Source organism: Amblyomma americanum, chromosome 2 (genome assembly GCF_052857255.1).
Source record: "Amblyomma americanum isolate KBUSLIRL-KWMA chromosome 2, ASM5285725v1, whole genome shotgun sequence".
Classification (NCBI taxonomy): Eukaryota; Metazoa; Arthropoda; class Arachnida; order Ixodida; family Ixodidae; genus Amblyomma; species Amblyomma americanum.
Genome location: NC_135498.1, coordinates 207,085,514 through 207,103,961, shown reverse-complemented (window position 1 = coordinate 207,103,961; position 18,448 = coordinate 207,085,514). Strand labels below are relative to the sequence as shown.

The window sequence follows — 18,448 nt, the reverse complement described above, 5'->3', positions numbered from 1 at the left end:
ACAATACAAACACGGACAAATGGCAAAAAACAACAACGTAAATCGTCTCTTCGAAAAAGCCTGCAGTTGCCTTCGAGAACAATAAAAAAATACATCTTTCTACAAACATTGTCCTACATGGACAGTATTAAGTCCATATATTCACTAATCTTGGAACCTAGCAAAAGGAAGGAAAGGTGTAATCAGTGATCAGCGCAATAATGAACTTAGCGACGGATACATGTAAGTGAACCCTGTGTTCTATTGGCAGCGATGAGAAGCAATGAGACATCAGGATTTAAATTTGTCCAGCTGTCTGCCACACACTAATTTCTTGTAGCGAATGCTGTCAAAGTTTCTAATGATGTAACGTACATACACGCAAGAAAAGCTGAATTCTTTATATGTTATTGAGAAAGGAACGTTTCAATCGCTGGGATTACATCGAGTGGTTCCTGTGGTAATTATAAATTGTAGCTAGAAAAAGGCAACTTAGAGCTTTATTGGCCGGGCGGTTTTGTCAAGCGTTTAAATACACGACAAGCACACACAGAAAATTACCTTCAGGGAGATGATAATCCCAGTATCCTGTAGGCTGAACAGTAGGAATAGCTGTTTTCAGCGAAGTCATCCCGGGGTCTATGAAGTCATCTGCGGTGAAATGGTCCCCGCAGATGCGGTACGTGGCGTACACAGCTGGGTCGGCGTCTTTTCAACAGGTCGCCCCTCTTGGCACACTCGATTCAATCCTTTGACCTGAAACAATTATGGCGCAGTATAACCTGTAATTATTCGGTTCACTGGCTTACTAAAAAAAAATGCGCATTGTATCCGGTTCTAACAAAAGATTGGCAGCACGGTTTTATATTTTCTTTAAAGTACACAGTACAGGCGTCATTCACCTGCTGTCACGAGGAATGCATGAGAGCTTCGTCCCCGGCTTCCTTTGTCTTCGCCCGTTGTTCCCACACCATGAAACGCAGCAGTAGCTCCCGTAATTTAATCCGCTCCGTGGCATATTAGTGTGGGCTTGTGTACAGACTGTAAATATCGCTGCAGTCATCAAACGGCAAAAAGAAAATATATCGCAGCAAAAAAGATAGAAAAGAAAAACCAACTCGCTGATGGCAGTTATTTATAATATGTTTGCAAGCAAGCATGTTAACATATCGTTCTTCAAAAAATCTATTTAGCTTCAATCCCTTGCGGAAGCGAGCTGATGTAAACTGATTTTTTGTCTATAGAGCAGAGACTTGTCAATGGTTGTCTCAATGGTTTTCTTCCAGATCGTACCTATATGCGGTACGGGCCAGTGATAAGCTTTTATTTTACAGTGATCGCGCACAGTGGTAAAGATTGCGTAGATCGCAGTGTCTCCAACGATCTTCTTATACCCCTTCACGTGGGCACTTTCGATTGTGATCGAGCCCTCGACCGGGATCAGACTTTCAATCGCGATGGTCCAAGGACCGAGATTGAGAAGAGCCCTAGCGCAACAGATGTCGCTAAGTACGTCCGAAACACCCAACAAAATTTGCCAAGTTGGCAGAAAAGAGTCCTTGTATATTACGTTTTCCAGAAAAAAATATTTCAATTTGGTATTATGGCAAGAAAACGTACCTATCAATTCCGACCACCTGAAATCCTCGGAAACATATCATGCCGGCGGTACTGAGACATATATGAGAAAGTATGCCTGAATAAAACGTATTAGCATTTGTTGTACTGTAGTCTAAACCAACCCTTTTTATTTATATTTTAGGCTTCTCTCTTTTGCTGTTCGTTTTCTAGCACTCTCTGACACCTGAAAAGCACATAGTAGGTTTCGAACGCAATCGGGCAGCTTGATTCCGATGCTCCGATGGCAGCGAACTATTCCTGAACGCGGCTCAAACTCGATTGGGGCATACTGAGGCCCGATTAGGATCTGACCAATCACGATCAAAACTGCCCACTTCCCGTGTGACAAAGGTATTTTCACGTGGTCGATTTCAAATGTGTATTACACTGTTCGACCCTCGCCATAAAAAAAGGCTTGTGTTACGATACGGGTGAGCTATCGATAAATTCTGTTTTAAACCGAACGTGTAGCAAGTGACTTTTGAAAAATTACGCTTTCCAAGTAATGCACATGCTATTCCGGAAAAGACAACAAATGGATGTCTCATGGCTTATATTACATGCTACACGTGCAAAATACGTACGTGCGGCATAACAAACGTCTTGCCACAATGTTCCTAGCTGAAGAAACATCAAAATTAATCCTACAGCCAAAAGGAAACAACTTACCGGAAAAACGAGGCAACGCGTTCAAAAGCGTGGTGAGGTGGGCGTAACCGGCGGCAAATGATCAGCGCAGCACCGACTTCTGTATGGAAATGGAACGCTTGGATGCAACCCAGTGGACTTGTGAGAAGCTGTCAACCTTTGAAGTGGATTGGAAGGAAACATAGGCCGCTTGGCGGGTGGTCAGACCCTTTTTTGCTCGGCCGCGAAATGGCTTGAGAGTCCGCTCTTTACGTAAATATGTTTCTCTATGGCCACACACCAAGCTCTTTGCGCTCTCCTTCGCGCAAACCCATCTCGTTGCATTGCCGCCAAAACTACGTCCTCAGCCAATAGACTATTCTTCCGCCAAAACTTACTCTTTAGCAGCCAACAGATGACTTTCCCGCCACATTTCAGACGTAAGATGTTGCAATGCGAAAGAAAAGCACACAATAAAAAATGCACGCCTCGCTGTAAGCCGCCGTGGCTACGTAGAAGATACTAGAACGAGAAGAGGCAAACGTGGTTTAAAACATACGTGTCGCTGTTAGCCGCTCTGGCTAGCTAGCAAGAATAAAAAAAAATTGCTGATGGCCTAGCTCTGTTGGGACTGGGTATACGTAGCGAAAGTGCGGCGAATTCTGCATCGGAAGAGTGCATTCACTATACGCACCTTTATTCACGACTAAACATTGAGTAGTCGTGGCGGACTTGTACCGTCTCAGGCTAAAGGCCCTGGTTCGATCCCCAGCCACGGCACAGCTCTTTTTTGTATTCAGTGAGTGTGCGGGGGTTTGAGATTCTGCCGCCGAATACGTTGGTTAGCGGTTAAGCGCAGGCTCTGTCTCTATTTTGCGCCGAGTGTGCCAGCCGCCGCCGGCCCGGCCAGAGCGGTTCGCCTCCGCGGAGTGGCGCGCGGTGTGACGTCGTGCCAGATGGCGCTGCAAGCGCGCACCATCTTGAGTGCCTCGATGCAGCGCCGAGTGGAGACAACTTAAGCGACGCCGCCATATTGAATCACAACTGGCCTCTCCCATGTACCGCGAAACGCTCGACTGGTAGCCCAGTGTAGCTCTCGCTGCAAAAGGCCGTTCAAGTTAAAGCACTTTGAAGCGCGCCGAGAGCATGAACGGGGCCGTTACAAACGCTAGCGCCGCTGATTCCGTGTGATTGAATATGGCGGCGCCGCTGAAGTTGTCTCCACCCCGGCGGCGCTGGCATCGATACACCCTAGCGGCGTCCGCCCAGCTGCGGCGGTTGCTAGGACCCGGCTCAAGGTCAGCCTCTGTGCCTCCTCGGAGCACCGCCACGGTGAAATCCCAAGTTCGCGGCCAGTAAAGCTCTCGGTTTAAAAACGCCCAGCAGCGGTCCACCCGAGCCGTCCTGTCGCTGTGTCGTGTTTGGGACCAACGGACTTGGAAAAACAGGCCATTCCTCACTCGCTTAGGCCGACCAACCAGAAACTCGCTCGCGACGTCGTTTTAACAGAGTTTCCTCTTTGTCGGCGCGTTCCCCTGCTCCCCAACGGTGGCACTCCTCACGGTTTACCAGAGCGTACGTTAGCTGCGTCGTGACAACCAACACAGAAAGCAGATGCGCTACCTAGTTGACGTGAGCCTGCGGCGTCATCACAACCTGCCCATCGGATAGTATGCAACCTGCCCATCGTGGCAGGTCGCAGTTAATGAGTGGTCGCTCGGGAAGAGCAACCTGGGCCGCGCAAGACCTACAGCTGGGAGCACCTGCCATGGCAGGCCGTGGCACATCGCTTAATCGCTGCACCACTCTTCCAGGAGGGGTATTAGGAGTACCAGGGATCTATGAATGTACAGAATGACCTTCTCCGTTGTTGGGTGTAAACTAGTTACGCTGTTGCGTCATACCCATAAGGCGCTAGGTTATGTTTCTCCACAATTTTTTTTACAAGGAAACGAGCTCTCCCGCCTCAGGGCACCTTGGGCACGCCGCTGTTGCCTGCAACTGGCCAGGACTGCCGTGACGTCGTTCGCGGGTTTTCCGACAGGCGGCAACGATGTTCTTTGAACGACTTAGGAAATTATGGGCCGTTCAACCAATGTCGAGCAGATTGGCCTCTTATCGCACATGTTTGAGTTGGCAGCGGCTTTACTTATTTATTTATTTATTTATTTATTTACATACCTACAGCGCCCTTGCGGGAATTAGTGTAGGGCGGAAAGAAAAAAACAAAGCGAGTGCACAGATGTTACATAATGCAGACTCAGCTGCAAACTGAAAGGCATGAAACAAGCAGTGAAAAATAAAACGATACGTATACACGTAGTTATCTTGATAGTTGCGTCACTTAATCACACTTCATCATAGTAAGGGGAAAAACAGGCATGACAAGTTAAAAGCAATGCTAACACCGATTAAAAAAGACTAATTTTCAGACCCTGATAAAAGACGAAGGGGTCCCGGAAACAATTTCTCCAAGCAAACCATTCCATTCATGTACTGTCTTAGGGAAGAAGTTGTTCCTATACAAGTTTATCCGGCAAAGATATTCACGCCCTTTTTGAAATGGTCCGTTCGTGCCGATACATATGTTGGTTTCTCTAGATATCTATATCGACGCCTGTTCTAAAGTAAAATATATCTTAAAATAATGGCAGGTTCCGGTATTTTCTTCTGGTTTCAAGCAGAGGCCACCCCTGGTTTTTGGAAATATCGCGAGATGTTTTCGAAAACTCATAATTACCTGACACAAAGCGAGCAGCACGTGCCTGTACGCTTCTAAGTTCTGCAATGTTGCACTGGGTTGATGGATCCCAAGTACTGCAAGCGTACTCAAGAATCGGACATACATTTGACAGAAATAATGTTTCCTTAGCTTAGTCGGTGCTTGATTAAAGCTTCGTCTGTGCATGTTTAACATTTGACTATCGTTCTGACTTATGTAAGTATATTAGCATTCCATGACAAATTGACAGAGAATACAAACCCCGAACATTTGTATTTTCTTGAAACCGACAAGCAGCTTCCATCCATGACATAATTGGTAAGCATTGGTTGCTTTTTAGTTGTAAACCTTACGAGATTGCATTTGGATAAATGAAGGGACATCTTCCAGGACTGGCACCACAAGAAAACGGAGTCCAGGTCGTTCTGTATATGTTGACAGTCCGCTGCACTGGTGATTTCGCGGTAGATACAGCAATCATCCGCGTACAATTGAACACGGCTGGTAGAATGGTAAGTAAGGTCATTGATATAAATCAATAAAAGTAGAGGGCCCAAAACTGACCCCTGTGGGACACCAGATAATACAGACACACTTGATGAGCACCCACGGTCCAGAACCATGCACTGTTTTCTTTCAGAGAGGTATGCTTGAATCCATGCTAAGCGATTGCCGGTATATTAAGAAGGGGTATTTTGTATAACAGGAGTGCATCGCAAACGGAATCAAACGCCTTCCGAAAATCTGAAAATATACTATCAACTTGAGTACCTAAGTTAATTGAGGCTGCAATATCGTGAGTAAATTCAATTAATTGCGCATCACAAGAAAACCCAGCCCTAAAACCGTGCTGCGTTAGTAAAAAGTTTGTGTAAAAACCGTGTAACCAACGACGCTGTGAAATACGTCGACACCGAAAGCGAGGTCGCCACATACACATATTTGCTGAACATCTCAACTGGTAGCTATGCTCTGCGCAGGTGCGTGTGCAAGTTAAAGGAGAAATAAAAAAGAAAATTGCCTCTAAACGCTGTTCTACACTAGCTGCTAGAAAAACGCCGGAGAACCGACTTCTTGTTACGCTTGTAAACATATGGAATTTAATCGCCGGCAAGCTTACACGAGTCGCGCGCGCGAGGTAAAGCAATTTATTTGATTGTTCATTTATTTATAATGAGGCACCTACTTACACCCTAAGCTAACACTGTAGAAGCTTGGGCAAGTTGGAGTGACATGGTTTTTCAGCAGCGCAGGGGACAAAGGACGTGACAAGTGCACATACATGTTACTGAGAACCGAACCTCAGCCACCCTTCGGCTTGCTTCACAGGCTCACGCCAACCGAGCCCGGCCATTGAGACGGAGAACTTATGCAACACAATCTCCATCTGTCTTGGACTACTCTTAGCGTTACCCAGGGCTCACCACGAGGAGGTAGTAGTCCGTCGAGCCTCAAATGGGCTTCTACCGCACGAGGCGGATTTAACGTTTTTGACGGCGGAACTTATCGCTGATCCATCAGAGCAGCTGTGGTCAAGACCCTTTCCGTGTCTGTGCCCTTGTCACGTCATTTGTCCCCTGCGCTGCTGAAAAACCATTACACCCAAAGGCCTTTTAGAACTGCTATAGAATGCTAAACTGAGAGAGTTGGCGCTTGTTTACTGCTGGCCAGCGCAGCAACAGCGTACTGCAGCACAGTCCCACGGTGCGCAAGCTACGCATTCTAGCGTCGTAGATTCGAAAAAAGTCCCGTTCTTGCCGCATCACGAAAGTAGACGACAAATCCACAACGCCCGCAGCTGCGGATTCCTCATGCTTACTGCAGCAGTACCGTCCGAGACCGCGGTCATGCGTGAGCGCAGGCCTTGGTCGTCTTTAGGCCTATAGTTTGTTTCGCATAGAAGCCACAGGGGACGGCGCTGTCGAATTGGCCAGCGTTACAGTAAATGGTCAGCTCATGCCACCGCCTTACTGATAACCGCATTGGTTCGTATTAAAAGAAAGATGTGATCGGTTTCAGCAACTCCTTAGCATAGGAGCTATAGCGTGCAAGCGAGCGGTGGCAGCCGATATGCGGCTGGGAAGAGGAACATGCTTGTATCGCAGCTATCACTGTTACCAGCAAATCGGTACCAGCAAATGAATCCTCAACGATTCATTCAAGGATGAATCGTCAAGGATTCATTTTTGACATTCCCTAATTCCACGGCTTATTGTTCTCGAGAACTATTTGAGCACGGTTTTCTGCCGCTGGCTTTAGGAATCCATAGGGGAGAGGTGCCTGGCTTCGCGCGTCCACCCCGCGGAGGCAGTACTGCCACCGGAAGGCGACGTCAGACGGCACTCTGCGTTCAAATAACTAAGATATTTGCCGCTCTGTCGCTTCGTTTGCTGCACCCAAGGGGCCGTTGGTTGCCATAACCGAGAACGCTAGCAAGCTGTGTGACAACGAAGAAGAACCGCTATTAAGCATCATCGCCGTTAAACTGCCTGTGTGATGAGACAGTGCTGGAAGTTACTCTACCTCAACATGTAAATTGAACCTGCTGGAAAATGTAAAGCGCTTACAATCCTGTGAGGAAATAATATAATCAAAAGAGAAATATTTATGCAGTGACAAATTCTGGGCAGGCAGTTAATGTGTGCAGCACACCGCCGGATGTCTCACAGAATGACCGATCTGAGAAAACCCAAACGGTACTGGAAGAAGGTTGAGCTGATCCGTCTTTCACCAAAGCGAGGAATGGAGCAGAGCAAGCGAGCAAAGCCTGACGGCCGGCCGGCACTTTCCCCCTCTTTGCCGGCCCCCCTCGTCGCGCCCGGAGGTGACGAGGGCGAGGTTTAGAGCGAAAGCTCTACTCCTGACGCACTATCGGCCACGAAACGTATGTGGGCCTGTGATGCGTGGAGGAGCAAAAGAAAACTGCATTGCTGCGCCATGTTCCGTTACCCAGCGTGGTGCTGAGGCTCACGGCATGCCTGCTGCGGCAGTACTGTGAGTGACCCTCGACACCATGCTCTGTGACGGCAGATGGCGCAGCTGCGAAATCTTGCTTAGCTCCGCCACGAGGGATATAAAAGGGCACACAGCACGAGGACACGGGAAAAAATGAACTGTAAAAGGACGGAGAGTTGAGCTAGTTGGTGCATGGCAGGATTGAACAGCACACACGCGCATAGCCACGCATTGCAGGTGCCGCATACTTTTGCGGCCGACAGTACAAACGCAGAGAACGGCTCGTTCCATCAATTTTACCCTCGAGCTCAGCCAAGGCCAGGTCCCCCGCTCAGTGCGGCCGGCGCACGCACGGTGCAGGAGCACTGCGTGGCCAATGGCGCGCTTTTCATGTTTGCAGGAGCGAACAACGCCTCACAATAGACGGCGCCCGCGCAGCGCCATCACCGAAACCGGCGCACCAACGACAAGTGGTGCGAAGAGCTCGGCGAGACACACAACGAGAGCATACCTACGAAGAAAAAAGCAAAATCGCTGCAAAGCAATGCTCTTGCCTTTTCACAAACTAAAAAAAGAATGAGCTATCGCTCGAGAGACTTTGTTTAACCGCGTTCAAGCACTGGTAGTTTATTTTTAACAATAGATTTCGGCTCTTTTTGTGCACAGAATTGAGGAAATTTAAAAACAGGATTAAAACCCAACCAATTCATTTAAAGCTGCTTGAAAACCGTTTTAGCTTCCTTTAAGGCCTGCAGTTGGCGAAGTCATGGAGGGGTTGGTGGCGAAGTGCTGCCTGACAAGGGCCAAGTCCTCTTCCTGGGTGGCGGCGCGTTTTTCCTTCCTATTAGTGCGCCTATTAGTGTTATTGAACCTTGAGTAGTAAAGCCCGACTACCCTCAGCTCTGATAGCCGGGATGAGGCAGCATTCCGGGCCGGCTCATTTCCTTCAGCATTTATATATTTCTTCCGCCATCGTATCTTCTATCTCTACGTCATTGTGCCTCTTCATTGCCGCCTAACATTTACTAGGCGACTGTGTTAAAGAAAATCCTCAAGGTCGACTGAAACTGTAAGCAAGAGAGCAATTACTGCCTTATTTCTGCCCATTGCTCAAAGGCCGCCCTAGTCTAGTAGTCGCCTTCTTATACGTCTAGTCATCGTCTACATCATAATGTCTTGATATTAGTGTACAATGCAGATGCTTTTGGAATTATGGCAACAACTTCCATGTTTTTCTGACGTTATATTTTTATCATTTCCGCTATATCAAAAAGAGACCTTGAAGTACACTGCAAAGGAAGAGCGCTGAAGGCAAAGTCATTGTGAGCTCTGCACTACGCTCCGCTGCAGAAAGAATACACACAGTCGCACTGACCGAACACCATCGCGCGAACTCTTAGAAGTTTATTACCGTAGAATATTAATAATAAGCCCATGATAAATGAACGTCGCTCTAAAATTAGAGAGTCGATATTACGAAGTTCCTTTCCTAACGTGATGTCCAGGAATGTGCGACCATGCCTGGTTTGCAGCCGTCCGCGTTATACGGGTGTAATAAAAGGTTACTAGCCATAGCAGCGCTTCCTGCCTGGTTTGCAGCCGTCAGCGTTATATGGGTGTAAAAAAGGTTACTAGCCAGAGCAGCGTTTTCTGCGGTGGTTGGCTGCTGAGCGCAATGACGAGCAATGCAATCCCACTCGGGAGGCCGGGCTTCAATGGCGGGGAAATGCAAAATACGTATGTCGCCGGTGTACATTAAAGAACTACACGTAGCGTGAATAAATTCAGAGCATTTCACTGCGCCGCCTCTGTGTCTGAAGCAGCTTTCACACCCGTGTTCACCCGATCCCTCACGTTCCGGTCGGCGGGTTCGCCCGCCGAAAGTGACACAGTTACACCGCCTTTTTTTCTCAATGAATTTTGTTTTCTGCCCTCTACCCGGATCTACCATTCCCATTCCAGAAGTCATCTCGCGAACACACGCGCATTAACTGGTTCTCTTCGCCATTAATGACTATAGCTATATAAGAGCTCTCCACAAACACCCGTTAATACGCGCAAAAGCAGCAGAAACGATCGACACGCTCATCATTTTGGTGGGTGTTGTTAATAGAGCAAAGACAGTCCTTTGCCCCTAATCTAGGTGAATACTCTAAGGGCTAATAAGGCGTCCCTGAAGATTCAGCTCCAGGAAGGCAACGTGACGCTTTTCCTTCTTGAGAATATAAGCTTCAGCTACTTCGCCAAATCGCTTGAAGTGTTGTTCAAACGCATGACGGTAAACTAAAACATTTCCAAAGTACACAAAAGGAGTGGATAGCTGATAGCGTGCACGACAGTGTCCATAACTCGTGCGATTTTGGCATGGGGCAAAGAAAGCCAAAGGGGAGAACACTTATGCCATGATACTCATGCGGAGCATAAAAGGCACTCTCGTATTCATTTCTGCACCCATAAATATCACCTTTTCGCAGCCTTGTTTTAAATCTAGGCCAAGAACTATTTGACATGCTGAGGACAGACCTCAGAGTCCGTACTGGAGGAAAGAGCATTTTTTTGTTTTAAGTTGTTGAAACCTGTGCAATCAATTAATAAATGACAATAATCACCTTTTTAATTTGCTAGCCAAATAAGATACACCGAAGGACCTTCGAAAGTGGTATGAATTCGTGTTTGAGTATTCGATTCGGAAAGCGAAGAATCGCATCTGCTATACCTTCCATGATTCTTGGGTATGACACCGGTTTCCGTACATTGGAGAATCTCGCCTTAACGGGAACTATAAGCCTTGCTATACGGCCTGATAAAAGTGACAAAATTGCCAGAAATGTCAAAATAAAACTGCCCTCCCATCAGTTCAAGACAACTGGAACGGTTTTTCGGATTCAGAAGCGTAAAAGATTGGGGAAGTTGGTCGGACATGCTTAACGGAATAATGGCGCAGATCAAGTGACAGGACAGCAGGAGAGTACGAACACACACAAGCGCCATTCACAAGCGGATTCAGTGTCCTCTAGCTGCACGTAAGCTATTTCAGGCGCAGTGGTAGAAGGACTGTAATTTACTTCTGTCCTATTTTGCATAAATTGCGCTTAAAGGAATGAGACACCAGATTTTAGCTTTCGTCTTTTCTTCTTTCAAATGATGTCTTACATATAAGCATACAGCAATTACCCCATGGTGCTTCCCTGCGACGGCGAAATCATTTATACTTGAATTTCCTTGCTATGGTCTTTCGTTTTCGGTGTCAGCAACACAAGGGCGTTTGTGATGTGATAGGATTATTTAGTTCACGCGAGTCATGAAAAAAATACTGCCATACAACTCCTGATGCGTAGCTTCAGTTCACTGCAATGCTAACCTGCTTCAAGTGTTGGAAGGACAAAAAAACTGCTTCACAGTGCTTATTTTCTAGTCTCTTTATTGATTCGCGTCTAATAGACACTTCTTGCACGAAACAGGCATCGTTTGGTTGCTAAAACCAAAACCGAAGCAGCATGAGAGAAGAAATTATGTTGCAGTCATTGAGCGGTCGTAGCAGAATATCAGTTGGTGGTCTGTCTATTTTAATGTTTCATGCATCATTAGAGACGAGAAAACACGCAACTAAAATGGGTGAATACAGTTCTTTAAATATCACTTGAATTGTTGTGTTGACATTTTAATCTGTATGTTGGTCCTCTGAACTTTCTCAGCGCAGTTTGTAGCAATTATGTGATGCCGAGTAGCTTAGATTATTTGCCTCCCATGGAACTCATCGCCACTCGCTTACCTGACACACTAAACGAGCGTTTATAAACTTCGCCTCCACTGAAATGTGGCCACTGATATTTCATCTCGCAACATCGGGTACAGTAGCAAAGTCCTCAGTGGCTGCGCAGCCTGGATCCAATGAGCTACGGTGCGACTGGGTAAGGTCAGGAGTACCAGGAACACAAAAGGTAGTTGCACGACGATGGCAGCCAGGGGTGCACTTAATGTTCACAGAATGCTTGAGGCTCAGGTCAGTGGAGCATCTATTCCTCGCTTTAAAATCAAGGTCCATGCTCGCTGGGTTACTAGCGCTAATAATGCGGTCGACTCATCAAAAGCGCCAGGCGTAAGTAGGTGCTATGGACTCACGAGTATTCGGTCTGGGGAAGGTCCGATGCCAGCTCTCTATGGAGAGAAAAGTGGAGCTTATGAATGACAACGCCTGAAAACACACCACTAATCGTACCACATACTCATCGCGCAAATACATACGTCGGTCCCTGTGGTTGAGCCATGCCTGTTGAGCTGAAAGCCATGGTGATGTCATTAACGTAAGGTGGCACGACAACCAGATGCCGCAGATGAGCGACGTCTTCTTCTTCCTCTTCTTCTTGTTCACTCAGCACGATGTAGTGGCGTGTGGCTCTAGTTTATTAATGCTTAAGCATTGGCTCTGGGCAAGGGGGAATGGTGACCGCCGTCACGCGTGACGCGTCACTCATCGCGTATCTTGTTTGGTCATCACAACCTGCCCTGCGGATTCTGAGCAAAATGCCCGCTGTAGCAAGTTGCAGTTAAATTAATGATTGGTCGCGAGAAGTTGCTCACGACGAGCAACTTGGGTCTCGTAAGCCACCGTGCCGATACAACCGCTGGAACAGCGACCTGATGGAGTAGCGGCGCTTTACTTGATCCAGCCACGCACCCGAGGGAGGTCGTAAGTGTGACCCTGTGTCTTGAACAAATATTTGGAGCGCTCAAAGAATAACTGTGTGGTGCACGTCTAAGGGTTAGTATGAAGTTACTGGTTTTGTTTGTGCTATAAAATAATTTCCGCTCTAAATAGGCATGACAAACACGCGACCCGATTTTGAGGGCTTCTAACTTAAATTTAGATAATTTTGAATGCACTCCGCTACGGTGGCCTAGTGGTTTGAGCAGACGTTTCACCAGCGGGACGTGCGGGGTTCGATTCCCTTTGCCGCCGGGTCCCCACCGGTGAAAGATCGGGCATAAGCTTTCCCCTGCTTCGGTGTACTGCTTTTTTGGGTGAAATTCTTGGGATTTTTTTTTTGACATCGCCTTCGGTAGACGAAATACGCTTTGTGGCACGGCGCTCTTTCGCCACAGATGGCCTTTAACCACAAAAGTCATCATAACTTTGAAAGCTCACCACGCTGATGATAGCTAGTCTTGCTGAGTATAAAACTGCTCAAACAGGCTAATTTGCTTAGATAATTTGTTGAATCTGCAAAATGTGTGCTGTGAGTAAACTAAGGTTTGCGATGATTTGAAACAAATGACTGAAATATACCTCGGTTAGAAGCGTACCATCTTTGATAACATTAACCAAGCAAAGTGCTTTGCTCCTCCGCCGTGTAGCGGAGCCCTCATGGCACCCGTAAATGCTCAATAGTCTCCAAATGTGAGAACAAGGGTTCTCCTTACTTACACAGAGTTAGAGCTTAAAGGGTATTATAACTGCTCCACTGCACGGCCAATAAACAAACAAAAACAGTTCTTTGGTACCGATTGGCAAAAACGGTGCTTATCACAAACACGTATGTGTTTCTGCGTAGGTACCCGTGACACAAGTGAGCCTAACTGCGAGGCTAAGTAAAATTGTCTACACTGTTCTTTCTACATTTTATTTACTCAAAGGAAGGTGCAAAATGTGTACATGGATGTCTACACAGCACCCTCCCATTTTAGGGCACTTCGCCGGTCGCGCTACAAGCTTGCGTATTTCTTTCGAGAAGGTTTTTGATTTCAGGAAGCTGCCGGGACAGGCGGTAGACGGAAACAGTGCGCGAAAGACAGAGCCGAGGATAGGAGACACACGCACCTCTCCATGCGCATCTCCTATTCTCGGTCCTGTTTTTCGCATGCTGATTTCGTCGAAATCTTGTAATTCTGCTCAAGCTGCTTCTGCACTGCTTCTCACCGGTCTACAGACGAACGGGAAGCGGTGCAAAGGTGGTTTTCATGTTTATTCATAAGACATACAGTGGCTTGGTTAAATGGTTCATGTTACACTAGGAGCCGCCACAATGAATACTGCCTTAGAAAAGAAGAGGGGGGGGGGCTCCTAACAGTAAGTGCATTGCAAAGAACAAATATGCAGCTAACAATGATAACATTAGTACCTTGCGTAGCATTTCAAACTACCAACAGCGAGCAAATAGCCAAACGCTGAGAAGAAAAAGCACTTTGATTGTTCATTAGGCATGAATCAGTATGGTCACTGAATGTTGTTTAGCGGGAATCTGAATTGAATGCAAAGCATATGATGATTTAATTTCAAAGGGCAGAGTGTTCCAAACTGATATGCAATCAAATTTAGTGGTAAACCTGCCATAGTTCGTTCTGACCTTAAAAATATATAAGTTTACAGCTCATAAAATATAGTGTTATTTCCATTATTAAGGCCACCTATATAAAATGTTTCAACCCTAATATTATGGCCTATCATTCGGTACCTGATGATTGATAGATAGCTTGAAAGAAAAAAGCTGGCGGATAGACAAGATACTTACCTCAAAGTAAAGTGAGGCTGAGGAAGGCAGTAATGAGCTAAATGCCATTAGTCTAACTGCTTCATTTTTAAGCCTCTGAATGTGATAAAAATGTCTAAATTATGTATTACCCCAGGAAAGCAAGCAGTATGTGAGATGTCTATGTATATATTACCGTAGTACAGTGATAAAATATCAGGCTGAAAATAGCGGCGCATTTTGATAGTATGAAGTCCAAAGTAAATCTTATTTAGTAAATAATAATCATGCAGATTGAATTCGATACCTTTAAATAGAAGTACATTAAGAAAAGCGGCTGTGTCAGAATGTGGTAGAACGTGCCCTTTCAGGTGCACCGATGCGGACATGAGAACTGCAATCCGAAGTGAATGAAACATTTTTGAACTCCAGGATTAATTTTCCGGGATTAATATGTTGACGGGCTATTTTACACTACAAGAAATTGTTATATGCGCGATCATTGTGAATTGTGAACATTTGGTGGTTCAAGTAGAAGTTTAGTTCAATATATTACCATAATGACCCCGAAGTGGTACGACAAAAAGGTTTGAAAATGGCGTTGAACATGTAATATGACATGTTGCGGCTTTTACTAATTCTGATGGGCAGGTCATAGCAGCAAAGCTGCGGGAGAGACAGTTCATATCTAATGTTGCACAAGGGATAGTGAGGCATCGAACGTAGCTATAACCTAGTCGAGATAAAGATAAGTTGGAGATGATGCAGAACTGTGCCTCTCGTTTTATGACCGGCACACCTGGACCCCGATACCCTGCATATCGCACGAAATAACTCCACTGCGAATTGCTAAATACGCGCCTAATCAAACGGCGTATGAAGCGGTTTCATGCTATGTATTGTTCAGCTGCACATGTTGAACACGAAAAGTATTGGCTGTCGCCTTTTTATAAATCCAACTGCGTTGACGATGATTTTAAGGTCCATAAAATTGAGAAGACAACTGATTTGTTTAGGGCGTCTTTGTTTCCAAAAACCACTACAGACTGTAATAAGCTGCCTTGTGACGTCATGGGTATTTCATCAAATGATGCTTTTTTTCGATGTTTTAAATTTGCATATCTAGGTGCTTTACCTTTCATTCGTCGTTTTATGGTCGATGATGCCTAGCAGCTCTGAAGCGTGAATTGCTGGGCGATTTGCTACGTGTTCAAGAGAAAAGAAAGACAGAAAAAAGACGCCGGAACAGAAAAAAGACACACACAGACTGTCGCCGGACATTCAACTTATAATATTGGTTCCACTACGTATTTAAAGCCACTACTTGCGCAAGCGCATAATCGTGCCACATCCATCACCGTCAGTACGTCATTACAAACCAGATAAAAATTGACTCTTGTCAGTGAGACTAACAGACGGGTCGCTGATGCAAACACGTTCGCTCTTTTTTATTAGAGACGCTTCTAACAGTTCGCGCTCGTGCCTAGACTCCCCGCGGTAGATATTGGTTGTGGTGTTAAGCAAAGCTGAGCACTTTTGGCAAACGTTCGCGTGTATGACCAGGTTTCTTTTAGATGCAGAAAGAGGAGCAAGAGCAAAAGGCGAAAAGCCTGACGATCGTTGTTGCCCCGCATACAGTTTGGCACGCACGTTAAACATAGCTTTAAAAAAGATTCACACCAAAATCGTCAGGAGGAAATAAGAAGGGGAAAAAAGGCAAATAAATCATGTAACGAAAAAATAACAGTATACAACAAACAATAATTCCTACATGTCGACAAAAAATACTTGGTACAAAAATTTCAAATATAACAAAATTGTGAACATGGTTGTTGAAAGCTTTGGAACAACAAAATTGCAACATTATAATAAGAAAACAACACCATTATACAAAATGATACTGCAGTCTTAAAAAAATAGCAATTAGGGAGAGAAACATGGCAGATTATGTGAGTTCTAAGTAATTTTCCAGCAGCAGAGCTCTAAGCGTGTTTTTGGAGAAATTAGCACTCAGATCTGATATTTCTTGTATTTTATTTATAAGGTTAGCTGTTTGGTATTCAATATGTTGTCGTCATAATTCGTTGTTATTTTTGGCGGACGTAAAGTTTCCTTACGGATTGTGTATGCTGGAGCTGCATTGGATTTTTCAAATCAAATAAATCAAATCAAATGTATGGCCAGGTTGCTCCCTGTACCAAAACGCGGCGTTCAGCAGTGTTCTCTGAGTCGCTCATTCAAGCACTGCCCCGTCTGACCAATAAAAATGTTACCACAATAAGCAGAGATAGAATATACTACCTCCACAGCACACCTTATAAGCTTCGTTTGGTGCTTTGTTTCGCAGGTAGGTTCTCGCTTGGATCCGGAGGTGCGGACGCAAAGACTAGAAAGCTTTCGGGGGGCTGAAAACACAAAATGCACTCCAAATTTTTCGGAAAATTTTTTCAGCCCATGCGAAATCCCATGGTAGTAGGCGTCACCTCAAAGTTCCTTGGCCTCCCCGTCGGGAGCTCCGTTTTGGCAGCTGTAATTTTTATTTTTTCCCCAAGGATTGAGCGACCTCCAACAGCATCGAACAAGGAAAACCAGAGGCATATAGTGTCACCACATACTCGGCAAGACTCTGCATAGCATGCTTCAACTTTTTCTCAGTGCATATGAGGAACACAGGTTGGCAATGAGTCGTTTTACCAGCTTCTAGTGAGCGGAAGCATAATGTAAAAGCGCCTTTTTAAACCGGGGAGCATACTTACAGCAAACGTGTTCGTCAGCTAAAAAACTGAGTTCTAAATCTAGAAGCCTTTTGGTGTTTTCAGAGGATAAATCTTTGGTGAAGGCCATATTCTTAGAACAGGCAATAAAATAATTTATAATCTGGCCCGCCACAGGAGTTAGCTGGTAAGTTGATGATAAGTTTAAAATGGGTAAAACTCGTCCACATACCTAAAAATTTTCGCAATACGCTTGTCGTCAAGTGCTTTCCGCAGCTACGAATCAAACTTGGCCGAAAACACGTTACACAACACAGGCGCAACACTCGATCCTATGCAGACGCATTGCCTCTGTACAATATAGATGTCAAAGTGCTGTATCGTAGTGGAATTTAGGTACATATTTAGCAGTTCAAGCAAGGGGTAGAGGTGCTATTCCGCATTTGTTGTGGAATTTTTGTACCGTGGGCTCCTTTCTGCGTGTTTCTTCTTCCAAGGACGTCCGGTCATCTTGCGTGAAAGCCATCGCCATAACTACCTGTAGGGCACGCATCGTGTCCTATTGCCTCAATATTGGCATTCTGTCTTTGCAAATCGAACAAATTTTTGGCCCCCTTCTGCCCTCTACAGGACACTTGAAGCGCACCTTTAAGATTCTGAAGTCCGAGCTTCATCGACAAACAAGGCACCTGCAGGACTGTTTGCGCCATCTGTGACAGCAGTACAAGCCAACGTGGGCTGCTCCAAAGAAGATAAGAGAGCATCGTCGCCCCTCTGCCATACTCATCGCGGTGTGCTGGAATGAGCTCCGACGATGTATGCCGAAGAAATCCAAGAAGAATGCAGCTGGCACACCAGTCACTTACTTGAACGGAGATTCCCTTCCGCCAACCTTGGATGACATTCTGAAGAAGGGCGCGAAGTTCAGCCTGGAACCACGAGCATAGAAACACGAGCTTCTAGCAGCTGTGCACAGAGTCGCCAGGAGGGCTCCAGCAGAAGAGGGGGCCCACTTTGTGTCGGAAGGCGTTGGATACCTGGAGAAGACATGGGCAAGCAACAAGGGGAGTGAAGACATTCCGCCCTTTATCGCGCACTTCAAACAGAACAACCTCAGTCTTCTACAGGTGGATAAGGATGGTGCGTTCTTCGTGCTTCCTTCTTCCTTGTGTGAAAAAAAGGCGAACGAAGTGGTCCAGAAGAGTTTTAAGCCCTCTGATTTAATACCTCGTAAGACGAAGGCTCTTGTCGTCCGCCTGCTCAACTAGCTCAATTTGACTAGATGGGAGAATGAGATACGCAAATGTGAACAAAATGTCTTGCGTGTTTTTTTTTCACAAGAAAGACGCACAAGGTGGGAAATC

General features: G+C 45.8%; 1 long non-coding RNA gene across 1 annotated transcript in view; it reads right to left on the bottom strand.

The window, feature by feature from the left end:
• The window catches only part of LOC144120345 (uncharacterized), a 52,820-nt gene extending 40,615 nt beyond the window's left edge, over nucleotides 1–12,205 (bottom strand). The window contains exons 1-2 of the long non-coding RNA XR_013312435.1: nucleotides 12,149–12,205; nucleotides 12,026–12,061 (exon numbers count right to left, since the gene is read on the bottom strand). This is a non-coding gene — a long non-coding RNA (uncharacterized LOC144120345). The remainder of the gene's footprint in view (nucleotides 1–12,025; nucleotides 12,062–12,148) is intronic.
• Between the last annotated feature and the right edge of the window lie 6,243 nt (nucleotides 12,206–18,448).